Here is an 18,857-nt window from a genome sequence, read left to right on the forward strand (position 1 = left end):
TTTTTTGTGCATGTTTTATTAGTACCTTTTACAAGCGTGTGGAATAAACACGGCATGTGACTGCAAGGATGACGATGGACATTTATTTCGAAATTTTAGTAATATATATAGTTAGTTCATTACCATGCTAGGGTTATTTACACAGACACTTGAGAGCTCTAATCTAATAATCACGTTGGGCAGACTGAATTTATGGCCTGTTGCCGATTCGTTATACTTTTCATGATTTGATTACCAGGAAATTCAGAAACCGGCCTTTTGACCAGATCTTTTCATAACTGACGTTAGTTTGCGATAACTTCTGGACTAATTAATAGGTTTGTAAGGTGCTAGGTATTTCAACACCGAACGTAAGCTCCTGCATAGCTTTGTCGTCTGTTCTTGATGGCGTTCATGTTGGGCGAGTCAAAGAAGTATCAGGCAGGCTGTTCCGTATGTTGGTCTCGAGGTGAGAAGTGATATTGCATGGATGTGTTATAAAGCAGTTTTTTATTCTATAGCTGTGGCCCCTGGCATTGGTTCTAATTTCAAATTCTAAGAATCTTTCCGAGACCAATTATAAACCATGGTGTACTTTGTATACTTCAATGAGGTCACCACGTAACCATCGATCACAGAAGTTTATAAGCTTCATATTCTTCTGCATACGACTTTCCTTGCATTCCTAGAATTTGGCAAAATCGAGGTACAGTGCATCCACTGACTCCCTTTCGTCCAGCAGGCGAGTCCAATCATTCAAAGTATACAAGAGGTTATCTGTGCAGGATCTAACGGCAATAACCCGATGTTGACTGTCTGATAGGAAAGAAACAATAAAAACGTGTAAAACAATTACATTATGAAAATACTTGCACGAGTTCTTTCAGTCGAAACATTGCTGATTTCACCCAGCGGCTGCAGGGTCTGGAACGTAACACTCGCGATAGGTGAGGGTTTACCGTAGTGGGTGAAATTGTAATAAAATTTTTCATTATGATATTGCTATGAAAGTAGTCCAATTTCGTCGTAAAAAACCTAAATTAAGCATTTACTTTTCATTGTGGCTTATTTAACTTGAAATGCAGTGCTTTATTCATGTGTGCAATTGTTTATTATGAATTTAGAAGCCACATCAGGCCTATTCTTCAGCGCCCACATCACTAAGATAGAAGGTATAACTGAGCCTCGTGCAATCGAGATTTCTTTCTTGGTACGCAAAATACTTCAATTTGATCATGAGACTAATGAAATTGCCATAGACTGCAATTACTTATGGCCCGTCTTTCGTTTTTGCCGTATTCGTATCTTTTTCGTAGCTTACGCTAACCGCCATGATTTGCCGTATCTTGGTTTACAGGGTTTACATCTTTTCACTTTGGAGATTACTTTCACACTTAAACAAAGTCAGAGATATTTGCAACTGCATATAAAGTGATGTTATACAATTCCAGTAATAATGACAATAATTTCATGGTATTTTTTCGAAGTGAATATTTTTTAGTACCTATAGTATATCAACGTTAAATGATGAGTGAAATTTCGCTGGTTTAATTTTTCAGTGTGTATTGCCTTTTTGCTCACAAAACGTATTGTTTCTGCGCTGGGTTCACTTTCTTACATATTCGTGCCAATTTATTGTCTGTCTAAGAATAATTTCATCTACCTTTTAACTCCTAAGCTCAGTCAAATACATGTCACAGCCATTTTTTATAAGCTGAATGCATTAATCCTCGTTACCAGCCATTCAATGTGAAATGAGACCAGCATTGCTGGAAACAATTTTTGTTAATCCAACCGTCCTGCTTCATTTTCATTATTTTCATTTTCTAATTTCTTAATCCATATGTCCTGCTTCAATGAAACACTTGGGACTAAAATTTTAAATATCCGAATGTGAATACCATGCTTAAAACAGCCGCTTAATAGACGTCGTTCCACAACTTGTAGCATCGTTATTCACTATTGCTGTTGGCATACATGCACCCACTGTCATATGTGAGTAAAATATTTCTTTGCCTTCAAAATCAATTGTGTAGTCAAAGTACTTATATCATTAGTCCATATATCGCAAGTTCACAAGGAATTTAAAAGCAAAGAAAACGCCAAGAAAATTCACCATATCGATATTGAAAACGTTTCGGAGTCCAGCTCCATCATCAGTTCGACTAAACTGACTGACTTTTAAAGTGATTTTATTCATTTTTAGTTTAGTCGAACTGATGATGGAGCTGGACTCCGAAACGTTTTCAATATCGATATGGTGAATTTTCTTGGCGTTTTCTTTGCTTTTAAATTAATTGTGTAGTCGATGTACTTCGATATTACTGAGGTTCTCTGGTTATTTGCCGACAATTGTCATACCGGCACTGAAGCTACAAATTTTCATGGCAAATGTCATCGGCGGCATAATATGTTGATCCAACGTAAATCCAATATCAATTATAGGTTCAATTCTTCCATATTGGTTTTGTTATGTCTTACTATTTTCTCACTAATGAGTTTAATGAGAATGTGAGGTTCAATATTAGTTAAATTTTCTGCATGGTATTCTCCAGTAAGGAAACTTCGAAATTAAATTGAATTTAGAAAATAAGGAAAAAACGTCCTGGACCTAATCGAAATGATTAAAAATGATAGTTTGATATTTTTTTATGTAATTATACAGACGATTAAATTTTTACAAGCAGTGATTACAATCAATCTGATTCAATGCATTGAAAATCGTTTGTGGATGAACAGAGAGGTATGAAAACTTGTAAATATTCATAAATAAATAATAATATAATATATTATTGGATGTTAGAACTTAACATGGTTATTCATTTTAGCACTTCAAGAAAAAAATTTATGTTTCAGAGAGTTGATTTTGCATTAGCAATTGAAAAAATAAGAGTCAATTCTGCGTCATTATTTCCATCAATTTAATAAAATACGCTCATTGAACGCTAATCCTGGTACCATTTTTTCATGTGACTTAATACAACATTTTGGGTCTATTTGTGGTGCGAGATATGATTTTATACCACGTCTATACAGGATCATTATAGAGATTCTCCGAATAACAAACCAGTATTACGTCATTTTCTCATTTGAACACTCTAGCACAGAGAAACGAATTAACTCAAGTGCACTTCTCTGAAAAAAAAAATAATAAAAAAATAACGGTTTGCATTAAAAAAATTCATGGACCGAAATCGTCGATAATTTTCTCCCAGAAGTTACTTATATAATTGAAATCTTCTGCTGACTTAGATATCTTGAACACCTTATCTATCGTCATTACACTTGGCAAAATAACGTCGATTCCATCATGAATCTCGTCGAGAACTATCGCTGATTATTCCATGCGAAATCAAATCCATTCCAAAAAATTCCATGTTTAAATGATCTATTATTCGTTATATTTTCAACTTTACTTTCAAGTACATAACTCCTTTAGAGCATCATTGTCATGCGTTTGCATAAGGCCTCCTCATTGAATAAGGTTGCCTCTGAATGAGCTGTGATCGAAGTTATAGCAATGAGTCCGCTCGCTAGGAGAACTTTTAAATAAGCGTTAAGATTCGTTAGGTTATTAAAATAACAGGCGTTATGTTAATCGAAGAATTGAATTTAAAATGCTCTTATGTACTCCAATTCTCTTTAATTCTTTTTATGTTATCGTTGGAAGGGTGATTTTCTACATCACTTCAGAAAATAGAAGTATATGATTGTTTTTCATGGTAAACTATGTTATTTGGGCAAAAACAATATCCACTTCATTTTAAATGATCCACTTCACGTTAGGAAAATATTTTTTTCATAATATAAAAGTGAAAAAGTAGAAAACAAATTTAAAAATAATGAAACTACTGTAAATTATATTTCAAAAAGACTTTGTTCGCTTTTTAGTATGGATGATTTTTATTTGTGTTACCCCATTGTATCTAAATTAATTTTAGGTATTCCATTGAAACACAATTCACATAATTGAAAAATTACCCATATTTTTATGGGACCATGTTTCTTTAATTTTGATGATCATCATATGCTCAAATAGTTTGTTACAACAGACATAAAGAATTACAATTATTTATCGTTACCAGAATAAACTTTCGTAAAATTATGCGGAAGAATATCTGAACGTCCTGTAATAAGTTAAAAATCTGCCTAACTCAAACTCTTCCTAAAATTTTTGACGTCGCTCCTAAGAGTGACCTAATAACGATATATAGAGTAATGAAAGGGAAAGAAGGCAATACGTTAAGAGAATGTCGATCATATCCTAACTAGACCAGTGATATGACATTAACTCTAGCTAACTAGTTATTTGCAATAGATTACAACGGCAGTTTTACAGTTCATCAATGAATACTCTACCACTCAAAAAATATGCTCCATAAAGGATTTACTCTGCAGAATAATGAGTTACTACTTACCTGCAATGACAAACCTACGTACTATTTCTGCGCACCATTCCATCGGCTGAAAATCCTCGCCGCCTCATCGCTCACATTTCTCGATTTCTTGGCCAAAAGGCAGCCCATAGCTTCCTTCTATAATGCAAATAACAATTCTTCATAACTTGTTTAGATTTCTCAACCTCATGTCTCAAGCACATGTCAATGTTTAAAAGGTAAAGATCTAAAGCTTTGAGGTACGTAAGGTCTTAATAAATTGAATCCCTAGTGGACAACCTAAATATTTTTAAATGTTTAGTTGTTAATGCGAATCTGATTTACGAAACACCTTGCAATGATAAAACCGCGTACTTATATTTCCTTTTATGCCGAAATATCACGTGGTCGGTTAGATCATAAGTTTCACTTTCAGGAACGGCACTTATACGAGCTCACATGCGAACTCGTCAGCGGATTAAAACGCAAAACGAAACTTTTGCGCAATCAAACAGCTCACGATTGCTTCAATTCTGAACGGATCTGACTGAATTTCGCTACATTACTAACTAATAGCAAGATATCGCAGGAGAATTCGTGACAAAATCGTCGTGACTCGTACTCTCTAAATTGTGTGTTATGAGTTAGAAATATAGGGTGGCGACAGATCATCTCATTTTTTTACCTTGGTTACCCATGAAGTTGTGTTAGGCTCATTTTATGCTATTCAAGACTGTGCACTCAAAGTTGAATTGTGGAAATATTATTCATGATTATTATTCATTTATTGTGATAAATTGGAATAAACTGGAATTATTCATGGCTATTGATCTTTTAACAGAGTAATACACAAATATATAGCATCTAATTAGGAAAAATAATCCGGATTACGCACAACAGATATCTTGTTGGACTTTTTATGTCCTTAGGTTGTTTGTTGTTGTTTTATTTTTGACGTCGCTCAGAGGTGCGACCTACAGAAAATAGTAATGGCGTATAGGAAGTTATTATGGCTCTGATTGAGAACCCCGAGGCTTCAAACAGGCTCGGCTCTTCACTGTTTCTTCACAGATTTGGCTGAACTTTACTCCACTCGTAAATGAGATGGCGATATGAATTTTTACATGCTTATCCAGATAATTATTTACAAACGGTGGACAGTAACAAAAAATATGTAAACTTTGTATTAAAAGAGTTATGATGAAAGAAAATTTCAAGATATTTTGAATATTAATGTTCTTCAGTCTGTGACTTTTACACTTTCTTCAAGATGTCAACGGTTGGTAACTTTTATTATCTTAGTTAATTGTATACCCGGCATTTATTGATCAGCCTCCAGTTGTAGACATTCTCTACCAAAAACTAGTTATGAACAAGCATGCTGATACGTGGAGGGAAAACCCCGTATATTAACTGATTCGAATGAGGCTTTGTGGTAAATTGTGGAAGGTATGAGGGGAAAGAGACATCGTAAATTAGTGAGCTGTAAGTCCACGACGGGCGACACGGAGAAGGCGAACTCAATGAGGGGCGAGGAATAATACTTGGTCGGTGGTGACGACAGTAGCGGGTATCCGAAACTGCTCGAAGTCATGCCTTACGCTCCTGAAGAGGTTAAAAAAATGAATGTCGGAATCACATCTTGAGGAATTACCAGAAACATTTGAGAGAATATGTCTAGAATGCTAAAGAAGCAACAGCAATACTTGTTTCTTTGGAACAAGACAAACTGGTGCATTTTCGTGCTCAACGCTTGATAAGTGTCATAAGTGGCGCAAAAAGACACCATAAAAAATTGAATGGTGTTTCAGAAAAGGAAAAAAATCAAGGGGTTGCGAAAAGACATTTTGAACAGCACCAGGCATGATTTTGATGATCATACAATTTGTTCCACAATCGGTAATTATTTCTGCAAAAAGCAAGATGACCAAAATCACTTGCCAGATCTAGAAAAAAACAGGAGTTTTTAAAGCTATAAAGAAGATTCTAAACAGAGTGAAGGACCAAGCAGACAGTCTGATTCACGACGCTAGTAGCAACAAAGTAGAAATTTCTTCATTCAAGTTGCAAAATTATCTGGTGGGAACATAATTAACTTCAAATTAAATGACGGCTTCAAAAGAAGATGCAACTGTTCTGTAATAGCACACAACACTGGACGCTTGCATTCACTAATCCACGGAACATTTCCTCGAAAGTCCCTAACAAGGTGATGATGAAAATGGAAGCTCATTTCGCTCATAAGAAGGCCAATGCCCTATAAGACGACTCTTCAACGGAAGTGCTCTAAAGTTGAAATGAAGACGAAGACGAACTTTCTGATAGGAGAGTAAAGATGCCTGTACACGGGGACAGTACTGACCGCCAGTTCGTCCGCAGCGAGTATAAAAACAGCGTACAGACTCGAGTTGTTGAAGGTGATGCCACTATCCATTTTCAAAGACCTCACTCGACGGCTTCTCACGACGCACTGGCGCCTGGCGGGTGCGAACGAGAAGATATCGGCGCCTTATACTGTCCTCGTGTAAAGGCTTACTTGCCGGATAGTCATCAAGCGGCCGACATTGCCAGATCTACATTCCGCTTGCACACTCCTCGTGTACAAGCACATTAACGCTTTCGCTACCGTGTCAAATGAAGCTAAAATGAACTTTATTCAAACTTTGTCATCATCTATCATCATCACTCTTGGCAAAATAACGTCGGTTCCATCGTGAATCTCGTCGTGAACAATCAGTGATTATTCCATGTGAAATCAAATCCGTCACAACAATTATTCGTGACATTTTCAACTTTACTTTTAAGTCCATAACTCCTTTAGAGCAACATTGTCATGCGTTAGTAACACGCTTCCTCATTGAATAAGGTTATCTCTGAATGAACTGTGATTAGTGTTATAGCGATGAGTCTGCTCTCTACTCTTGCATAAGCGCAAACAGGTGTTAAGTTAAGGGGGAGTTTACCCTCCAGAAAAACTTCCACATTTACTAACGGATCTTTCTGAAACTTCACTCATATATGTAAAACCGAAATACAAGCAGATTTTGGTCGTATGATTTTTTTCTTACATATATGTGAGAAGTTTCAGAAAGATCCGTTAGTAAATGTGGAAGTTTTTCTGGAGGGTATTGCACCCCCCCCCCTTTAAGCAAATAATAAGTGTTAACTTAATAAAGTAATAAGCATTAAGTTATGCAAAGAATTCAATTTAAATGACCATAAGAACTACAATCCTCCTTAATTCTTTTTACAACACTTCTCTTTAACTTCATTTCTTGTTGTTTGTTTGTCTGCTACAAATTTTATAATCGATATTTAACACACTTCTACCTTTCCAATCAATCTGAAATTTTGCACTCTTTGCATAAAGTCGGAGACAATGCATAAATCAATTGACAGAATAAATAATTTAGCAGATTATAAAAAATATAAATAAGTGTAAAAAGTTTAATATTTAAAATTAAAATTAAAAATTCATTGTACACGTGTAACATCGGAGGCACTGACCTCTTTAGAAGGGTTGTCTTTAGAAGCAATTTTTAAACGAATATTAATATGTCATCGTTGATAGAGCGCTTTTCTATAACTTCACTTTAGAAAATTCGAGAATTACATGAATTTTCATAGTAAACTATGTTATATGCTGCGAAGATAAAATCCACGACCACGTTACTTTAAATGATCCACTTTACGTTATGAAAATATTTTTCATATGAGAAAAAATTATAAAACCATTTAAATAATTGCATAACTGTTCTCTAAATTAGATTTAAAAAAAATTATAAATCATCGACGAGAGAGGATTTTTGATTATGTTACCCCCATCATACTTAAATTCATTTTGAATATCAAAATAACACAAAATTCTAACAAATGAGAAATTAGATATATTTTTATGGGAAAATATTTGTTATACTTTAACTGATGGTTATATTTATAGGATAAAGTTCTAGCAAATACCGAAAATTCCGATTATTCACTGCTACTAAAATATACTTTCATAGAATTATGTGGACGTAAATCCGAACTTTGGAAAGTTGGATTATAAATAATCTTCACTTCATCTTCTTCTTACTTTTTTTGACGTTGCTCGTAGGAGTGACCTGTTAACGAGATATCGAGTAGGTAAAGAGGAGCGTGCGAGTACGTCGATCTGTGGTGCCCAGGTGGCAACACGCAACACTGCATCACACTTGAAATCAGAGAACCGCAATCTAGACGATATTGTAAGACCAGTCGTCACCGGGGTCGGACGTAAGGCCGCCTCCTAGTAGTAGCGTTGCAGTCTTTCAATGTTTTTTATGCAGTTAATTATTCTGATGGTTTTTTATTATTTTTGTTACAGATTCTGTTTATTGATAGGAAAATTCCCCGATAAATTCGGTATAGACCTCATCTGTGGTGAGTTCCGTTATTTCCACTTGTTAAAATGCGTTTGTTAGCAAACTGATATATTGTAATAAGATATCTTTATTTATTTTTAATAAAACTTGTATCCTCTACAGTCTACAGGTCTAAGAAGTAGGAGGAGTAATTAAAACGCGAATAAAAAATTGTTTCCGTTCTACTCCTCTTCAGATCATGCCGTACGTTTAGTGATGATATTAACCTAGATGACTAATTACTTGCTGTAGATTACAACGGCAGTTTTACCAGTTCTTCAAAGAATACTCTACTGCTCAATAAGAATGTTCCATAAAGGATTTACTCTGCAGAATAATGAATTCTTAACTACTTACCTGCAATGACAAACCTACGGACTATTTCTGCGCATAATTCCATCGGCTGAAAGTCATCGCCACCCCATTGCTCACATTTCTCGGCCAAAAGGCAGCCAATAGATTCCTTCTAGAATGCAAACAATTCTTCATAAATTGTTTACATTTCTCGACCTCATGTCTCAATTTCATGTCTATGATTAAAGGTAAAGACCTAGAGCCTTGAGATACTTACGGTAATAGTGAATCCCCAGTGGACAATCTAAGTGTTTAGTTGTTTTATCCTACAGTGTTTCTGGTCCGAAATCTCAATGATTTTTTAAAATTACATCTTCGTTGATGTCCTATGCCCCTCGAGTGGTGATGTTTTGAATCCCAAACTACAACAGACAAGTTACACAAGCTAGAAGCATGACGCTAATAAAGTTACAATTAGTTTGATTCAAATACGCAGTTTTTATATATTTTTCCTGAAGAATTTGTAGCTAAAATGTACAGTGTAGAATTCAAATAGATAAACTGAAAGTTCTGTAAAAAAAATATTCCCAGCCTATTACTAAAATAAGTAAAATAATTAGTGACCAACAACTCAGAACTCACCCACGCATTAACATCGTCATTTGCGGACGATACAAGAGTGCTGATGAAAATCACAGATGGCCTAGGGAGAGAGTCAGCTGCGTTCATCGAGTAAACATCTCTAGTGTCTATCGCCCTTGATTCCGTTAAGTTAACCGGTAAATAATCGCCTATAAGTCACATATTACTTGATCTTGGACTACTATATATACCACGAGTATATTTAGACTGGGCTGAATTCTGATGAGGAAGGGCCTTTGCTTTTTGATATTTTTAATGCCCTGTGTTGCTTTTCTTTTGCTTGCTGTCACGCTCAGCCATTGCGTCCACTGACTTTTCAAAAGCAAAAATAAGTGGTCTGACCTCCATACCAAGAGGTCCAAAAACTACACAAGCTCTCAGGCCCAACGGTCATCCTTGCGGTTGTCCTGTGGCTTTAAGTCTACCCTGCGTGGACATCCCGAAAAGAAGAAGAAGACAGATGGCCTAGACTGCGAGAAACTGGTCGATTATCTACCATGTAGCTGGTGAAATGCACTGGATTAAACTGTGATTTGCCCTAAACAAGAGAATTGTTGATAACAAAGAGAGCTCATGCCAGCAAAGAAGGAAATGAAATTGAGAGAAACATGATGAAGACTTCAACTAAATAACTATTGCTGAGTCCAGGTGTCACAAGCGTTCAACGTGCGACTTCTTCTTCACCTACAACCCGCGACCACCACCTAGAGTCCTAGACTGCGAGAGGTTACAGGATGATCTATCGTCAATCTACGATTGGGCCCTAGTGAACAATATGCAGTTCAACGGCACCAAGTTCGAAGTAATGAGATACAGAGACCGCACAGAGATCGGGATGCCACATAATTCATAGTGGCAAAGCAGAGAGTTTTTTAGACTCTTCCTCAAGTTCATTTTTGAGTTCTATAAGTAGACCAGTAAAGTATCTTGGATACCAGAATTTAGAATTATCATACATAAGAAATCTGTTGAAATCTTGAGTAAATGAGGAAATTAAAAATGAACTAATTCTAAAAAATCACTGGTTTGCCACTATGTCTTGAGTATTGCTGCCAGCTTTGGTTGCATTTTCGCTGAGGAAATTTTTGGAAATTTTTTTTGCTGAGCAAGGAAAATGTGATCAATATTATTTGTTTTTAATCAATTTTTTTCGTAATTGGAGGCTTGGAGCTTTTGCTAACTGAGGTTCTACCGTAAATGCGTTTTTGGAGGTGTCCCAACTAGCCCCGGGAGGGTGGCCCGAGTAGCCCCGCCGTGCGGAAATGGCCGCCATTTTTTTTTTTGGAATGAGATAGGCAAAATCTGCCAATTACAATTATTACATTTTCAAGCCGACACCTGGGTGCAACTTTTATGTAAGTAAAATTTTTTAATACGGCGAATATTTTTTTTGCTACAGACCTTAGCAGAAGTAACTTTTCAAAACAGCGTTTTTCACCATTTTTTTCAGGAATTTTTCAAAGCTAGTAAATGTCGTATTTTTCGACTGCCTTTATACTACATAGATAGGAAAAATGTTGACGTTTACGCCACTATATTTAGTTTTGCAATATTCCAATTAGTTTTGCTACTATAACAGTTTTACGCCGTGTCGGAGGTGCGTCCCGAGTTGCCCCGCCCGTCCCGAGTTGCCCCGGTTGACGGTAGGCCTATCACCCACCTATGAAATCTCAGGGCTCTAATGATTAGTCTAATGTCATGTATTTTTGTTTGCTTGAAAAATTGTGGTTTGCACTTTGCAAACACCAAACATGTTGTTTCATAAAATTTTCAACTTCCATAATTAACCCAAAATGTGGTAATACTTTAGATTAAGTGCATCCAAAAATACGGTGTCTTTTTAGTTATATGTTTTTTCGGGTGTAGATTAAGAATCTGAAATCTGTTTTTGGTGGTCGGCATTGGAAATTTGTAATGGAACCTGTTCCTAACTGGACCTAACCTGCAAGGTTTTTGTTAATTGGCTAGGTTTTTCTGGCCGCCGGACGGACTCCAAACATAGAAAAAACCTATTGCTAGCCCCTACGTTTTTCCAGCCACCGGACGGACTCCAAACACAGAAAAAAACCTAGCCGATCAACAAAAATCTTGCAGGTTAGGTCCTGTTAGGAACAGGTTCCATTACAAATTTACAATGCCGACCACCAAAAACGGATTTCAGATTCTTAATCTACACCCAAAAAAAAAACATATAATAAAAAAACGCCCTTTTTACTACGTTTTTCTTAGCTCGCTTTCGTGTCTGTGATGATCAAATCTTGCAATCGATATTTCACCAACTTTCCCATTAGCTAGCGCTCTATAAATACATATGCGCCCCACGTTTTTCGTTTTAGATGTAAAATATTTTAACTGAAATACAAAAGACCAAGAGAATGAAAGCAAACAGAGATCAGTAGCTGCCAAAAAATTATTTTCTACTTTTGAGTCCACATGAAAAACGTGGTCTTTAAAAGATTTTTTATACATTTTATTTTGGATGCACTTAATCTAAAGTAATACCCAAAATGTTTCCTTGAAAATAATGTAGTTGTGGACTGCGGTCACGTCAGAGCAGTCAGACGTCATTCTCACATCAGTCACATGTTCAGGAATCAGGTGCCACTTAAGACTTAAGTGAAGACAAATGTTGGTGTTGGCCATTTTGCTGTCAGCTGTACAATCAGACTGTTTTTTAGGGTAAAATTAGATATTTGGGATAACTCGCGCACGCAACTTTGACAATAAGTTTTCGGCTCATAAATGGCTTTTTATGACCAAGATATGGAATTCACGGCTCAAAGAAATGAAATTTATGGCTCACAGAAATGAATTCATGGCCCAAGCCCCAAATAAATGGAATAATGGCTTGCAAACCCATAAAACCATAGCTTCAAAAATCCAGGTTGCTAAGTAGATATATTCCATGCCTGCAGTGAGGCTGAGTGAGCAGTGCGACAGCCATGGTCAGGAAGATGTGCCAGGTGCGCGGGAATTCATATATTGATTCTCTCAATATGCGCCGTGCTACTAATATAGTTTGAGAATGGATGAGCATGAGCGCAATGGCACCCAAACGTGTACATGCATTGGGGGACTGCACATACAGCCAGCCCATCAGGTATCAATGAATTGAATGCTAGAGAAATATATTTAGAAAAAGACAGGTCAAATTGGTAAATGACACGAAGGCAAAGCGAGAGCTGCAGCAGATGGACATTACTGAAGGGCTTCAACACTTAACACTAAAAGCATCAGGTCAAATGTCCTATTTTTTACCGTTCTTTTACACAAGTTAAACAAGCAATTAGAATGTTATGTCATTTTTGATTATCTTAGATGCATACAATACCCTTCTGCTGTGGTGGTCGTGTTCCCAAGTAATGACAACCGTTTGCTCGTTTGACGGTAATTTGTGAAAGTTGCTCCAGAATCCAGATTAGCCATAGCCATTCTCAGGTTGACAGCAGGTTTCACCCTCATTTAAATATGATCAAATATATTAAATGGCATCATACCTACAAACATGCATTTATCGAACTTTTTTACTTTCAGATCTGATGCAAGCGGCAAGCGTCTCTAACTGCAAAGGATGTATGTATTTATCAACAATGATCTAGGAGCTGGCTCTACAGAAAAAATTCAACCTGGCTATAATCATATCGAGATCATCACATTAAAATTAATAAACCTAAAATCTCCCTATCAAAAATTTATATATCCTTGGTCATGAAAGATAATATCAACTACTGAACTACACAAGGCGAAATATGATAACAAAATATAAGACGTCTCCGTCTTACTTCTGACTCCGTCGCTTAATGGTCGAGTGAACACATGGTTATTGTTTGCATGCTGCATTTACTGTACAAGGATCTTTACTGAACTCGGTGAGAAGGGTCGTAGCCTTACATTCCGTACTCAATCCCTCTGAGGTCAAGACCGTGCAACGAACATGCATATGAGTTGAAACAAATTTCTTCCAGTCGCTAAGTCAATCACAGACCTAAATTCATATAGAAAAAATAAACAATAACATTTCTTTACCTTAAAGCTAAGAAATACCTATTAATAGTAAAGTATATATGGTCTGTTTTTAGCAAATTGAAAGGATTCACAAAATACAAGAAACACGTTTTATTTGTCACTCTCCTCGTTGTCCTCTCCAGTAGGGCAGCCAATGAAGGGACATCTGGACTGTAAATGTGCTCGGCAGTTGACAACTTTGCTGACATCATAATTTTTAGCCCTTGCATCCTTAAAGAAGGGGCCTCGGTGAGGATTCGCACCATGTGAAGAATCTCCCTTGTAGAAAAGCCGTGCAGCCATATCCAAAAGTCGCTCACAAGCTTGGCTACCAACTGGAGGCAACATCCATCGCAGCTTTGAACGCCTCTGAAGCATGCTGTTATTCTGCCCCCCGTGATGCTGCTGAGAACGCATGGTGGAATAAAATGTCTCCACCACAGTTTCTGTAAAATAGATATAGTTTATGTAACATAGAAATTCTAGCAAAAAACTAATTTAATCAATTCTTAATACTGTATTATAAGCGAGTAATAAGCGTGATTACGCTGTTACTGGAGAATGAAATGCAAATGCAGTCTTGGAGATTAATTTAGTGATACTTTACACAGTAGATAATTTTACCCAAATTGAGATAAGCAATTAACAATCTACCTGAGCCGCCACGATGCAGGGTGAAGTCGAGGAGCCGGCAAGCCGAGTAGCCCATGCGTTTGTAGAGTCGTGGATCCTTGTAGAGCGACTGATAAACTGCCATCTCGTTGAGCCGCGTATCAATAGTATCCCCACTCGGCGTTGACACCCGAAGCAGAAGTTCAAACTTGCAATATGAGGCTAAGCTTTCTGTTTCCAACACAGAAGTGATGGGACCAGTTACCGGTGGTGATAGCCATGCGTCTTTGCCTAAACCAGATTTAAATGCCTCATGTACAGTAGTCACGTAGGAAGATGAATACTTTCGTGAAAGAGGGGCTTGCAATTCCAAGTGCTCGTAACTCTCTGCCTGCTGAACAAGGCACCGGCTGGAAGCTGAATTGGTGTGAATTTCAATTTCAATATCAACATCAGGCTTTGTCAGCAGCAGTATGACAGCAGCAGCATCCATGGATGCAGCATCAGCCGCCTCCGACCCACATCCTTTCAAGACGCGGGACACTAATGACTTGTGAAGAGCTGCGGCTAGCTTTACAAGCTCGTCCTGCGGTTAAAATTAAAACTAGTGACCCATGATGTGTAAAAAATGCGTCAAGCCACAAATATTAGATATTGGGATAACAAGCAAGAAAACACTACATGTCAAAAATTTCTCTAGTGCACCACTTGACTGGGCCTCCAGCTTTGTGGGATTCAACCAACCACCCATCGAGCAGCGGCACGTTCAAATAACTGCCACCTGGGCGGATAGAATGGTGGCACGCTGCCAGGGAAGGGTAGTCTTCAACCCGAAAACCTGAAGACCTGTATTTAAAAGAAAAGAAATTGGCAGTTTTGTAGGAATGTTATATGCATCACTAAAGAATGGTTAGGAATAATTGTACAATAATTTATCACATTAATTCCACTTGAACATATTAAAAGTACTTATCCAAAAATTTCAATAGCTTACCTATTCTTCAGAAAGGTGGCAACCTTAGGCCAAATTAGAGTTATTTTCCAGTGTGGCTGCTGCATGTCCTGGACCAATTCCATTAAAGCACATATGGGAGATAGGAGGTCGCGCAGGCACAGCAAATCATACACAAAATCGTACCCAAAAAGTTGGTATTGCAGTTCTTCATTATCTGAACAACTCGGATTTTCAGTTCAAAATGCAAAGTGTAGTTCCTAGATAAGATAAACAACAGTTAAGAAATGTTTAATGTAGCTTGCAGTTCAACATGTGTTAGCATTTTATATTTTCAAATCGTAAACTTGGCATAATATACTTCTCAACTACCTCATAGCTGGAAGCAATGGAATGCCACTGCTTCATGGCAGAGCTTGCAAATCGTTGGGTTGCAAAGGATGATATTGCCTGAGCACCTTTCTCGGATGTTGCTTGCAGCGCCGCATACCCACGGCCTCGCCCAAACAAAGAAGCAAACCGATTTGTACGCTTAATGAAGCGTCGCAGCAAGAGGCCTTCTGGTCCATCTCTGAAATCGGTCACTGCTAAATTAAGAAAATGGGCTGGGTCCCAGGTGATAGGTAGATGCTGCTTGTCATTTGGAGACATCCCAAGCTGATCTCTTAGTGCACATACAAATGGCTCATTTTGGTATTGCCCATCAGCAACGACACCGACAAGGTTGCCCATAGGCGGATCAAGCATCCTTACTGTCTTTAGAAAATTTATTGCTAAAGACTTGCCTCCAGCATCCATGTCACCACCATAGATCGGTGGTGCGCCAGCTGGAATGGCCAAAGCCTGCCCAGTATCGCACCGGGTTAATAACAAGACGGCCTGGTTGGTGGTGCGAGAAGGGGTGCTCTTGTCACATGTCAAACAGAAGAGTGGTGGTTGCCCAGTTGACGGTAATTCTTGCTGCAGGAAACGTGAAGTTTCTTTATCTAAGCAAGCCTCGTGCAGCTTCCAAAGCTCAGTGCAGAATTGGCTGGGTTGTAGGAAAGAACGTTTTGTATAGATTAAGTCAAAGAAGCAAGAGAAAATTTGTCACTTATATACATTTCATCATTATTGACATATGTCGCGTGCAAATTTGTTTTTTTTTACAACGCACTGACATCAGAATAAAGAAAGTATAAGACTAAAAATCTATTTATTGTAGGATGAAATTGAAACTAAACTTATTTAGAACACAGAGGCAATGGACACTTACAAGCCATGACCAATGGACCCAATATCGGCACCAGAGGACGCCATAAGTGTTACAAACGTTTCAAAATGAATGCCACCAGCAGCAACCTCTATGTCAGTCACTGCACAACGCAGGAGCGTTCGCACAACTTTCTGATTTAGAGTCTTTTGTTTCTCCGCCTCATATTGGTGCACCGCATTAACGTGCGCCCTTCCGGTGATCCCTGACAAGTGGCACGTAACTTTGTAGCGGAATTTGGCAAACTTAGTGTGGTCCTCAAGCATAGCCTGCATTTTTTCCTGAGTGACAAGCAGCCCTGTGCGAAGAGTACCTTTGCATGCTGAGTTCCTAAAAGTCATAAAAAATCAATACCGAGTTAGGCAAATTCCACTACAAATGGGTTATATGAATACATTACGGAATCATATCTTCTGGCTACGGTAGTACGTAAACTTGAAGCAGATAGCAACAGGCGCTATAGGGTTTGGAACGCTAATACAAGCATCTAGAACACAGATAATGGCTTGGATGAACTCACAGCTTACGATGCACGTCTGAAACAGACAAATTTGAACCAATGTTGCCAGCCTTGCGACACTGAGTAAAGCAGGGCATGCAGTAGACTATGGAGTCCTTTCCACATGGTGCTACAGCCAAGTGTTTATGCTGGAGAAGCTTGCCCAAAGATTTTGCATTCTCTTGCTGCAAATGATCATGGTCCACTGGCACTGGCGCAGGCTTCAGCTGGCCTGGAGGACCCTTAACTAAAATGGTTAAAGTGGCCAACTGTTCTTTGATTTCACGCAGCTTTTGTGAGTTGGTGCTCGGTTGGATAGTTGAATCTGACGGCAACACTATGTCACCTGATAAAATAAAGATGCAAATATATACCTTTAAAAATGTATTGAACTGATAAATTTATCTTGAGTAGCAATTGATATTATGAAAAGTAATGTAGATAAAAATAAGCAACATAGTGTAGAAGCAAGTAAGTAACAATGCAAAAGAGAAAAATCAAGTTGTCCCTTACTTGTCTGGTCCAACACAACTGGCACTGCTGTCAGTGCTGTGGCACCACTATTGGCATCAGGTTGATTATTAACCATGTTGGCATCTTCTGAATTGGCCACTGGTAAATCACTGGGAGTGGGAGGTCCAGCTTTTTCAGTTGAACTAGTACTGGCCTGAGATGTGTTTAGAGGCAAAGATTAGGTGGTTAAATTAGGACGTATGGAGTAGACAAAAAGTTTACTGTTTGACAGTGGTTAAGGCTCAAGCAAAATAAATTCTTAGAAAATCCTATATAATAAAACAAAATCAATGAGAAACTTGTAGAGCAACAAGCTTGAAAAAAAATGCTTCAACAATTCCTTCAATTTTATACCTCTAATAACTTTGAGCCTCATGGTTACTGCAGCACACAGCACAGTACCTGCAAAATCTGAATGACATCAGGATGATCTGCTCGAGCAAATTTTGCTGGTTTTGTGCTCCCATCATCTTGGAGATGCCAGGTATCAATGTGCCGCTTTTGTGATGACAAGTTGTTTCTTACTATTTTACAGTTCTTAAATTTTTTCCCATCTCCCAGACAGGTTAAACAATAGTGCAGGTCTTTTGAAGAAGCAGTTTTATCAATTGGTTGATGCTGCACTGATGATGATGATGATGAAGTTGAAGCTATTGTAGATAAATCAGTTCTACAAGATGGCCTTTTCTGGCAACTCATCAGAACTGAAAATGCTGAAAAGGAAGAATATGTAATCATGCATGGTAACTTTTGAACACTAAGCATAATTTTCAAAGTTTTTTAAAGAAAATATAATATACTTCAATTGGTATGAGCTAACTGAATTCATTGAAACAATCCTACAGGATACAGCCAGTGATAGAAGTGAATTAATCAGAGATAGCAGTGAATCAAAACGCCATCATGAGATGATGGGGACAGGGTTAGATTTTGGCCCTGTGTCTTCAATAGTTGAAATACATCTGAAATGCTATTAAAAATATGAATTCAAAATGAAATAGAACAAATGACTTGGAATTTATTACCAATTTAAGGTGCAATTTGCAAAGGGTAAAGGGTGCAAGATTCTATCTGGACAAATATGACAATTAGACAACTAATGCCAGTCTAGCATCTGCCAGATTTTGGATGAATTCAGACACAGGTCACAGCCTCACAGGTGCAGAGGTGCTGACTCATGATGGCTGAGGTGCACAGCGGACATCTCAACTATCAAATAAAGCTATCACTCAGCCTATCAGCTATGTAGAAGGTAGAAGTAAATTCATCAGTAAATTCATGCTTACCATTAACATCACCCGTTGCCTTATTTTGGCTTGAATACATCTCAGTAGTCAGTTGGTAATTGGTA

The sequence above is a fragment of the Hyalella azteca genome, unplaced genomic scaffold (genome assembly GCF_000764305.2).
Source record: "Hyalella azteca isolate HAZT.00-mixed unplaced genomic scaffold, Hazt_2.0.2 contig10134, whole genome shotgun sequence".
Classification (NCBI taxonomy): Eukaryota; Metazoa; Arthropoda; class Malacostraca; order Amphipoda; family Hyalellidae; genus Hyalella; species Hyalella azteca.